The 11598-nt window shown below is 47.3% G+C and overlaps 1 protein-coding gene across 2 annotated transcripts in view; it reads right to left on the bottom strand.

The window, feature by feature from the left end:
* The window catches only part of C17H6orf89 (chromosome 17 C6orf89 homolog), a 34953-nt gene extending 23686 nt beyond the window's left edge, over positions 1-11267 (bottom strand). Inside the window, exons 1-2 of one of the 2 annotated variants that reach the window (XM_021149844.1) lie at positions 11066-11267; positions 2272-2362 (exon numbers count right to left, since the gene is read on the bottom strand). The gene's annotated coding sequence lies outside the window, so the exon portion shown is untranslated. Of the gene's footprint in view, positions 1-2271; positions 2363-5866; positions 6041-11065 lie in introns of those variants that run through there. The other variant, XM_021149845.2, reaches the window with a different exon arrangement.
* Positions 11268-11598: the final 331 nt, after the last annotated feature.

The following is an 11598-nucleotide window of genomic DNA, read 5'->3' as shown; positions in this document are numbered from 1 at the left end:
AACTCACTTTGTAGACCAGGCTGGCCTCGAACTCAGAAATCCGCCTGCCTCTGCCTCCCGAGTGCTGGGATTAAAGGCGTGCGCCACCACACCCGGCAACAAATTATATCTTAATAAAGGCTAATATGTATTTATGGATTTGAACTTATCCCTGTTGTGGCATTTATTATACTCTACTATGTTCTGTCTCCCACTGCCCAGTCATTGGTGTCTGAGTTCTATGAGGGCAGGATACATACGATGTATAGATCCTTACCAGAGGTCAATGTCTGGTACATATAATAAAGATTTGCATATACTTGGTGACAAAGAGAATGATAATAGCTGGTTGAGGATAGACATGAGAAATCATAAAAGGATTGTTTTAGAAATCCACAGGCCTGGGGCTGGGGATGCCCAGTTGGCAGGCTGCTTGCCTGGCATGCATGAGGCCCAAGGTTCAGTCCTCAGAGTTGAGTAAACTTGGGCATGGTGACACGCATGCGCATGGTGGGAGCAGGAGGACCAGGAGTTCACCCTCCACTCACAGAAAATCTAGGTTGGCTTATGCATGCCTGAAACTCATGGAGAGCCTCCTGGCTCTGTGTGGAACCACAAGCACGTATGAGGGCTGGAGTGATGGCTTCCCCTCTAGAGGACCTGGGTGTGATTCAGAGCAACGTATGGTGGCTCGCACCATTAGTAACTCAAGCCCGAGGGAACCTGATGCCTCACTGGCCTCTGAGAACACCGCATGCATATAATGCACAGACACCCACATAGACAAAACACCCACATACACTAACAGGGAAATAAAGGTATTTTAAAGGCAGGCGTGCACCATCATGCCTGGCCTCCAATAGAGAGTCTCTTACTGCACGTGTTCCCAGCTGTAAACTACTTGTTAGTATGTGTGGAATACAACAATCATTTGAGGTCACCCAGGTCAATGTCTTAATTACTGGGTGAAGAAAAGATGCATCTGAGCCAGTCAGCTGCATGTGGACCTTACTCTGTCCATAAAGCCCTTGATGAGCAACCAGAACGGACTAGAAAGCATTAAGATCCACTCTAAGGGCAAACCAAACAAATAAAGGCATAGTGTTTCCAAGCCAGGTACTGGTGGCACAAATCTTGTGACCCCAGCACAACTGGGAGGGGCTGGAGCTAAGGATGTAGCTCAGTTGGTAGAAGGATTGCTCAGTGTGCGCAAAGCCCTGAGTTCCATCCCTAGCACTGCAAGAAACAGTCCTCGGTGCAGGCAGGAGGATCACAAGATCAAGGTTACTCTGGCTACAATGCAAGTTCAAGGCAAGCTTGGGATACCCATAACTGTACTCCCTCCAGCTGAAAAGGAAACCTTCCAAAGAACACTGACTTAGGAGATCTCTGTGAAGCTCCTGCTGCTACTCTGATGGAGCGTCCCTGGACCAAAAGAAATGAGAGCTGTCAAGGAAAGACAGCCACGGGTCACAGCGGTTCAGTGGCTGTGTGAGAAACCCACGGGGAGGGCCTGGGGCTTCAGAGCAGTGGCTCAATCCCCAGCACACGCAAAGGAGAATAAGATGATACTGCCTTTGTGACAGTAACTCCAGAGACAGCATTCTTCTGTTTAAACTGGAGACTAAAAATGATCATATACTGCCATATCCGGGGATCCATCCCATAATCAGCTTCCAAATGCTGACACCATTGCATACACTAGCAAGATTTTGCTAAAAGGACCCAGATATGGCTGTCTCTTGTGAGACTATGCCGGGGCCTGGCAAACACAGAAGTGGATGCTCACAGTCAGCTATTGGATGGATCACAGGGCCCCCAATGGAGGAGCTAGGGAAAGTACTCAAGGAGCTGAAGGGATCTGCAATCCTATAGGTGGAACAACAATATGAACTAACCAATTACCACCACCACCCCCGCCCCCCAGTTCCTGTCTCTAGCTGCATATGAATCAGAAGATGGCCTAGTTGGCCATCAGTGGAAAGAGAGGCCCATTGGTCGTGCAAACTCTATATGCCTCAGTACAGGGGAACGCCAGGGCCAAGAAGTGGGAGTGGGTGGGTAGGGGAGTGGGTGGGGGAGCGCATGGGGGACTTTTGGGATAGCATTGGAAATGTAATTGAAATAAATACCCAATAAAAAATATGGAAAAAAAATGATCATACAGAGAGAATCTTAGGAGCTGGCTGCAATGTTAATTAGATAACAACTGGAAGCAGGAAGTCACAGCAGGCAGCGAGCACTAGAAGGATGAGTGGAGTGGCTGAGGCTGACAACAGACAATCCATTTACCTCCAGAGTGAGGGTCCAGCCTGGCAGAAGGGAGCTTGCCTCGCAGGGAAGTTCAGAAGGCTGAGCTTGATCCCTTAACAGTGGTTTAACCCTGCAAGGGCAGAGGTAGGGTCACCAGGGGAGTTAGGAACGGCGGCCTCTGTCCCACCCGTCACAGACAGTTGTCCTCCATTGATGCTGGGGAAGATGTTTCAAGACCCTGTGTATGCCTGAAGTAGTACTCAACTGTCAGGCACCAGGTTCTCTCAGACACACTTATGAGTAAGTATAATTTACAAATGACAAAATAGAACAGTGACAATACACTCTAATAATAAGTCATATGACTCTAGTCTCGTTCTCAAATGTCTTGTACTTACCCTTCTTAGGATTCTGTGAGGTGCTAAATGTATACACAAGTCACATGAGGGGAAGGACATAGGCGTCTTACTTAACAGCACTAGGAAGGGTTATGCTGGGGACCAGACACTGCGAAGTTACTAACAAGCAGGTGACAGACACGCACACGGGAATACTGAATGAGTCCAGCCTGCTACTCAGAAGGGCACACAACTCAGAGCACAGGCTCTGCCTATTGCTGCAACTGCCCAATGAGCATTTCTGACTGCAGGGACTACAGCCAAGGGGGCACTGTACTGAGTTCCTACAGGTCTGGGAGTGGGGCCTGATGAAATGGTGACGCTTTCACACTTCTTCCCCGTGGATCAAAGGCACACTCGGGTCATGGGTTCAAGCCCCAGCACTGTAAAATGAATGGAAGTAACAAAGGCACATCCCCTGTTAAAGCGGCTGCTTCAGGACAGCAGCTCTGAACCTAAAGTGATTGTGATCACTTAGGTGATGTCATTACCACATCTGGTGATGTCTGAAAGTTGGAGGTAAGGATTGTTTGTTTATTTGTTTTTATTGTCAAAATTATCGGAGTCCTATTAGCATCTAGTGGGTAAAGAGGCAACATCACACAGGGCCCAAACAGTCCACCACAAAAGAATGGTCTTGCTCAAAGAAAAGAAAGGCCTGCAGGGGTGAGCTAGGACCCTGGTCTGCAGGGGTGGGGGGAACACTTCAGGAACAGAAGCAGGGCAGCTCTGCTGAGCTGTTCCCCACAACTCCACCTGGGCCTCAGTCCCCGTAGAAGCAGCACAGGAGCATGGCTCGTAGAACTGCTGGGACAGAACTTGTTAGGAAAAAGCTTGTGGAGGGCTGAGCATAGGTAGGACCATCCTGAAATTCCACAACTGGGAGGCAAGAACACCAGGAGTTCCAGGCCATTCTCAGCTACATACTGGGTTCAGGGCAATCTTGGGCTATGTAAGAAAATCCTGATTCAAAAACATGGGCAAATGGGAAAGAGAGATAGGTCAGCAATTAAGAACACTTGGGGCTCTTACCAAGGATCTGGGTTTGGTTCCCAGCACCTACACCATGGTGCACAACCACTTGTAACTCCAATTCCAGGGAATCTAATACCTTGTTCTGACTTCTGTGGGCACTACATACATATGGCTGGGCAGTGGCGGCACATGCCTTTAGTCCTAACACTTGGGAGGCAGAGGCAGAGGCAGGTAGATTTCTAAGTTCAAGGCCAGCCTGGTCTACAGAGTGAGTTCCAGGACAGCCAGGGCTACACAGAGAAACCCTGCCTTGTATTAGAGAGAGAGAGAGAGAGAGAGAGAGAGAGAGAGAGAGAGAGAGAATAAATGTAATAGTCACTTTTGCAACAGTTCCTCCAGTGACATGACATGTCCTGAACACTGACATGAAGGGCTGTGGCGGCCCAGCGATTTTAAGTCACAATACTGATCCATTTAGCTAATGCACACATCCCAGCTACTAATAATGAGAGCAATACCCAGAGTTCTTTCCTCTGCCTAGTTCCCTAGTGGGGATGGTGTGCACACTCCATACATACATTCCATTCAATGTCATCCCAAGGTTCTCATGACTCAAGACAGTCTATCTAAGAGAACAATACATCCATTAGATTGCAATTAAAAACTTCCAAGAGCCAGGCATAATGGTGTATGGCTTTAATCCCAGCTCCTGAGAGGCAGAGACAATAAGATCTGTGGATTTGAGGTCAGCCAAGTCTACATATTGAGTTCCTGGAAAGCCAGAGCTACATAGAAAGACCCTGTCTCAAAAGTCCAAAGTAAATAGAAACAGACAAAAACTACCAAAGAAAACTAAATATACTTAAGGGACAGTAGCTGATAAAATATTAAAACGATTTCTGTGGTTCAAAACAGTAATAATTTTAATTTAGAACTATAAGTACTTAAATTTTACAACACTATATTTTCACTATTGGTAAGCACAAAAGCAGAAAATGCTAGAGTAGTGTTGGAAATGAACAACAGAAGCAATCCTACGAGCACGCCAAAGGACGGAGATATGGCTTCTGCGGAGATCCCTGCACCGCACGCTCACCACAGGCCAGACAGGAGTCCACTCACAGATTAGCAGTTACAAATACTAGTGAGGAAGGTGGTTGTAAATACAGTGGAAAATTACTCAGTCTTTGAGAAGGAAATGCTTAGTGAAAAAGTCACACAGGAAACAAAACTGGCATGACACCATTACAGGACTAACATGAACTACTTAAACATAGAACCACTCCATGACACAGAAATTGTAAGGGCCAGGAGACCCAGGAAATCGTCAAAGATTACAATGTTTTAGGAGCTGCTAAGATGGCTCAGTGGGTACAGGTGCTTGCTGCCAACCCTGATAACCTGGGTTTGATCCTAAGGACCCACAGGTGGAAAGAGTGCCATCTCCTCCAGGCTGTCCTCTGCCGGCCACATTCACCCCACAGCAGGTGTTCCATGACCCTAGCTCACGCTCTTTCTCCCTCTCTCTCTCTCCCTCCCCTTCCCTCTTTCCCTCCCCCTCTCTCTCACACACACACTAAGTGTAATAAAATTTTAGTTATAAAGAATAAACTACAGAGATCTACCACATAGCAGCACCACCCCACGGATGCACCTCCATTCTCTATCTTCCCTCAAACCTTTAATCTGAAAGATTTCTGGAAAGCAGAAATGAACATCCACACAGTGTTCACTTAGACTTGTCTGTTGTCAGCACTGGCCCACATCTGCCCAACCCCCTATTTATTTCTCTCTCTCTGGTTTTTCAAAATAGAGTTTCTCTGTGTAGCCCTGGCTGTCCTGGAACTAGCTCTGTAGACCACCACTGTGTCCTCAAGCGTACAGAGATCCAACTGCCTCTGCCTCCTGAGTGCTGGGATCAAAGGTGTGCGCCACACCTGGCTGTGTTTCTATCAGATTCATTTGAAGTTAACTGTGACACATTAAATTATCTCTAAATATTTTAGCACTCCATAAGAATTTCCCATGTAACAATGGCCTGCTCCACCGCCATTTCCACTAAAATTACTAATCTCTACTGCTGCTCAGTATGTAATTAAATGCCTTTCTCTGCGCACACACACACACACACCTTTACACAGTTCCAAGATCTCCGATAGCCTTGGCTGCTGGCTCTGACCTACTCAACACAGAACATTCCTGGTTTGACTTATTTTGCTTTCTCTCTCACCTTGCAGAAGTCTGCACATCTTTAAACTTACCTCTCTCTCCTCTGAGCCCTGCCTTTTCCTGTTTCTGCCTTTAAACACTGTTCCCCCGGGGAACTATAATGCCGGGATGCCGGATTTCTCCTTCCCCTCTCTTCAGAGTTAAATCCAGGAGGGGGTGGCCTGTCTTCCTCCACTCACCTGCTGAATCACATGCCTGTGCTCTCACTTGGCCAATTTGGCTCTCACTGGTCACCAATGGCTGTCCTGGTGCCAAGTCCAAAGAGCGTTTTTCAGTGACCGCTCTATGTGACCTCTGCGCGGTACCCGCCGTCAGCACCCATTTTTCCCTCAGTCCTTCAGCCTGGCATACCTGTCTTGCTCTCTCTCACACCAGAGATAACTATGTAGCAGTTGTCTTGATCTTCCCATTCCTTCCATAGCTTCCACTACAGCAGTGAGTGATCCCCAAATCTTCTTCAGCCCACAATTCTTTATAGAGCTCAAGAGCCAACCTCTTATTTGCCCACGGGGCTGACCTGATTCCCCACTGAGGAAGGCGTGTGTAGTTGAACCTGTCATCCTGTCAGCTCAGCCTCCTCCCCATCCTCTTCAAATGCTTACTTTCTTCTGTGTACGTGCACACATGTGGAGGTTGACTGTGTCCTAGATGTTGGTCCCAGGGATCAAACTCAGGTCGTTCCACTGGACAGTAAATTCTTTCACCTGCTGAGCTATCCCTTAGACCCTCCCTCCCTTTCTGTCTGTCTTTCCTTTTTAATGAAGACACTAGTCCTCTGAGTTTAAATGGAAACTCTCCTTTCTGCCTCATTCCTGCCCATGAAATCATCACTGAATGATATAGGTATGACGTCTGGAACCCCAACACTCAGCAGCAGAGGCAGGAAGATCTCTGCAAGTCTGAGGCCAGCTTTGTCTACACAGTGAATTCCAAGCCAATCTGGGCCATAAGACAGAGATTATTATTAAGAAGGAGGAGGAGAAGGAGAATAAATAATTAAAAAAATTTTTCTACCGTGGACTATCACAGAGATAACAGTCATCTCTATGTTTCCAGTTTTTATCTTCAGCCTAACTTTTTTCTTATTCACAGGTGGTTTTTCTATGTATTTGTTTATTTATCCCCAGGCTGGCTTGGAACCCACTCTGTAGACCAGGCTGGCCTCGAACTCAGAAATCCGCTTGCCTCTACCTCCTGAGTGCTGGGATTAAAGGCTGTGGGCCACCACAGCCCGGCTGACAGTGGTTTTCTAAACAGTGGGTCAGGTTTACACACCTTTCAAGATGCCCTACATCTTTCTGGGGTACAATTTAGCACGGTTGCTAAGGACACAGGAGCGAGAGCTGGAGAAATCTGGATTCACCTAGTTTCTTCTATTTATTGATACACTCCTTAAATCTTAGAATTTTTCACTTATAAAAAAGGGATAATAAACCAGATGTGGGGAACACATCTGTAATTTCAGCACTCAACTAGAGTCAGAATTAGAGTCAGGAGGATTAGGAGTTCAGCTACATAGCAAGTTTGAGGTTAGCCTGGAGCCTCAAACATGAGACCCTGTATCCAAAAAAGAGGGGTGGTGGTGGTGGATAATTATAGCTACTCCAATTGAGGATTACACGATGGTACATGCAAAATTTGTTCTAATATCCAAGTAAATGAAACACTTACTAATAACGACTATAAGATGACGTCTAAACCCTACCCCAGCCTACTTGGCCTAGTTGCCTCCTCTTTGGTCCGTCCTGTTTTTCCACTAAGCCGTCTTCACCGTCTCTATTACCATGCTAGTTCACAGCCATCTTCCTAAAAAGCCTGTCTTCCAGTGCTCCGTCAATAGGCACGCTCTCTGAGCTTTCACCCTAGATGGACTCTGTCCTCTGAACCTCATAGCACCCATCCATTTGTTCTTCCTCCTCCATCTCCTCCCAATCTACACTGTGAGTTCTTCAAAGCCGACTAATGGAGAAAACACAGACTGCAGAGACAGACACCTCCGAGATTAAGAGCGCTTACTAATACTTCAGAGGCCCTGGGTTCGGTTCTCAGTGCCCACACAACAACTCACAACTGTGTAAGCCCTACCCCTACGTTTCAGGGGACCTGAACCCTCTTCTGGCCTCTTACATATATGTGGTGCATACACTCACTCAGAATATTAACAACAACAACAACAACTTGGGGCTAGAGAGAGAGTTCAGTAGTTAAAAGCACTGCCTACTTTTCTAGAGGATCCTGGTTCAATTCCCAGTAACCACAGTTCCCAGTAACTCAAAACTGTCTGTAACTCCAGCGCCAATGCACACTGTCTCCAAACCATGTCTCGTGGTTCCCCGAGTGCTCTTCCTTCTGATACACATCAGCCTGGTGTCGCTTTAGTGAGCAGCAGACCTGGAAGCAAGCACCTTCACCTTTTCTGAATGTCAGAGAATAGACAGAGAGGACAGACACTCAAACTGGGTCACAGAAAAATGATCCAAGGCAGAGAACTGGAGAATGGAGAAAATGCAGGCTGCAGGAGGGCTCCCTGACCACGGGCAGTTACTGCTATTTCAGGACCTGAGTTTGGCTCTTTCTGGTATAAAAGTTGGGATGTGTGAACACTCAGCCCAAACTGCAAGGCAGCAAAGGTGAACGTTCCACACAAACACGCCCACCTGTGTATACATATACTATACATGTACATGTATACCTGGGGGTCTCGGGGATGGTTTGGTTTTAAGAAACTGTTCCATGTAGTCTGTTTCCCAAGTGCTGGGATTAAAGGCAGTCGTCAGCATGCATGACTTGAGTTGTAATCTGCATTGCTTCCCTTCAGTACTGGGACCTGAGCAGTGCCTGGCGCATACCAGTCCAGCGCTCTGCCACTGAGCCAACCCTCATTCCCTGTGTGTTCTTAAGAGAGAAACTGAAACAAGTCAACTTCGAGTTAACCAAATGGGGGAGAGGTCTGTAAAACATTCCACACTGGGAACTACCCAGTGAACAACGGAAAGGCTTTGAATCTGAAGATGTAGGAGTACTCTCTACCAAGAGTGCGATGACTACAGAACATTCGATACCAAGGCGATACAGGCTTTCAGATCATAAAATGTGTGGGGTTGTAAGCTGTGTGTGCCTTGTTATGTGTTACTACATTCTGTGTGAAACAGCAGTTTTCAGGTTGTACCTTGCCCTAGGTGACTCCATTCTATAAAAGCAGCATTTGGCTCTATTTTAAGTGGAAATGCAGAAGCAGGAAGACCACACCACGCCTCACTGTGCATAGGGTACCACCCACCACCTGTTAGCGTCTCTCACCCAGAACGGACTGACAACTACTTACTTCTAAAAGTTAATAAACAGAGTTTTCCACCTATAGGCCTATCGAGGCTGCCAGATGTGGTGACACACGCCTTTAATCCCAGCACCTGGGAGGCAGAGGAGGGCTGGAGGCCAGCCTGGTCTACAGAGTGAGTTCCAGGCTAGCCAGGGAGGAAAACCAAACCAAACCAACCTTAACTTATCAAAGTAAATTATCAAATAACTTATCAAAATAAATTAGGACTCTATGAACACATAAGGGTACTGAATTCACACCAGGAGAACCATTATCAAACACACTAAATAAAACCAACTTATCGGACTGGTGAGGTGGCTCAGTGGATAAGAGCACCCGACTGCTCTTCCGAAGGTCCAGAGTTCTAATCCCAGCAACCACATGGTGGCTCACAACCATCCGTAACGAGATCTGGCGCCCTCTTCTGGAGTGTCTGAAGACAGCTACAGTGTACTTACGTATAATAAATAAATAAATCTTTAAAAAAAAAAAACCAACTTATCATATGCCCTAGAAAGTGGCAAAAATCGAACACCTTCACTTGAACCCCATGAAGACTTCTAAAGCTATAGTGACAAGAGCCCCCATTGCCCATGTAACCATGAGTGTGTTCATTAAAGGCTGACAGCAGAGAACCCCTACCAATCTCTGGAGCTCAAGCCCGGCAAGATCCTCCCCTTCTTGCCACTGTTGATGTGGCCACCTGTCCTTCTGGACCATCTTCCAGTTCATTCCCAAGCTCACCTCAATGGTGAAGTCTAGCTCCAGGCCTCCCTCAGCTTCAAAGCCTTCATACCTTATCATAAATACTTGTCTTTCTCTTTACATCTGTTTTCTGCTTCATGTAAGGCCTCTTAGAACTCCTGTGGCCTCTTTACCCATTACGCAGCTATTCAATAGCCTACATAGACATATAATTACAGTGGGATGTGTAGTCTCCGGTGAGAGTTAATATCACCAATGAAGACTGGAATGATATATTCTATTTTCGGTGATGGCCAGCTGTCAAGGGAAATCTCGAAATCTTGGCAAAATTGCAGCCACCGAAACCCAGTTTGTGAATCTGTACTTCCATTCGATTGTGAAAAGATACTGTGCTGTGCCTGGCACTGTGAAAAGAAAAACGGGGGGGCTGGTGAGATGGCTCAGTGGGTAAGAGCACCCGACTGCTCTTCCGAAGGTCCAGAGTTCAAATCCCAGCAACCACATGGTGGCTCACAACCATCCGCAATGAGATCTGGCGCCCTCTTCTGGAGTGTCTGAAGACAGCTACAGTGTACTTACATATAATAAATAAATAAATCTTAAAAAAAAAAAAAAAAAAAAAAAAAAAAAAATTTAAAAAAAAAAAAAAAAAAAAAGAAAAGAAAAACGGGTCCCTGTATGTTTCTGACATAACATACTCACGACACATGGCTTACAAGGTTTAAATCTTAAAATGCAAGGAAACACTAGGCAGGTGATTTTTCTCTGTACTGGCAGGCGATTGACTGCAAACGGGTCAGTGCGCCATGCCACGTTCTGAGACGCCAAGTTTATCACATTAAGTCCACGTTAAAATAAATATATAAATAAAATTAAATATTTCCTCCTTAACATTTGGGCTAAGATGTCTAAGAAGGGGTCATTCAGGGGTGATGCTAAGGCATCTGTGACAGGTTGGCGTGCGGGGTCAGGGCTTTCGGACCCGGCCGCCACGTCTGCGAACCAAGTTCGAGCAGAGTCGGACCCCGTCTCCCTCCCCGCGGAGCCTCGGGGAAGATGTCAGAGGGGATCTGCCCCGGGGAGCAGCCCGGGGTGCTGTCAGTCAGCAGAACGCAGACTGGAGTGGCGAGGAGGGCGGCGCGAGGCAGCGGCGGCCGCGGAGGACGGCCGGCCTCCCCCCTCCCGGCCTCGGGCCCCAGTCACTCACATGCGGGCCCGCGCCCTCTCGGGCTCCTCCCGCCTCGGGGACACCAGCCGCCGGGCGAGGAGGGTGGGCCAACAACTTCCTGCTTCCGGCAGTGCGACCCGGAAGTGGTTCTCGCGCCGCCGGCCAGAGCTGGAACACAAAGGAAAAGCTCCTTGCGCCCCAGGTTCCGAAACAGATCTGGCGAGGTCGCGGGGCGCGGGGCAAGTCTCGCGGTATCTGAAAAGCTTGTGCTCTTGCTCCCCCTGGCGTCCGGATGGCACTACTGCGCCTTCTCAGTCGTAGAAGTCTCAAAATAATAACAATAATAATAATAATTTTTTTAGGGGTCCGGACTCATTAACTCAATTCATTCCCATTTACACTTGGCTCACTCGTTTGTATCTATTGACTGCTGATTCCGTGGTAAGCATCACTAAGCACTGTACTCTTAAGAAACTGCTTCAGGGCTGGTGAGATGGCTCAGTGGGTAAGAGCACCCGACTGCTCTTCCGAAGGTCCAGAGTTCAAATCCCAGCAACCACATGGTGGCTCAC

The sequence above is a fragment of the Mus caroli genome, chromosome 17 (genome assembly GCF_900094665.2).
Source record: "Mus caroli chromosome 17, CAROLI_EIJ_v1.1, whole genome shotgun sequence".
Taxonomy (NCBI): Eukaryota; Metazoa; Chordata; class Mammalia; order Rodentia; family Muridae; genus Mus; species Mus caroli.
The sequence above is the reverse complement of the archived record's forward strand: the minus strand, read 5'-3'. Positions and strand labels throughout refer to the sequence as shown.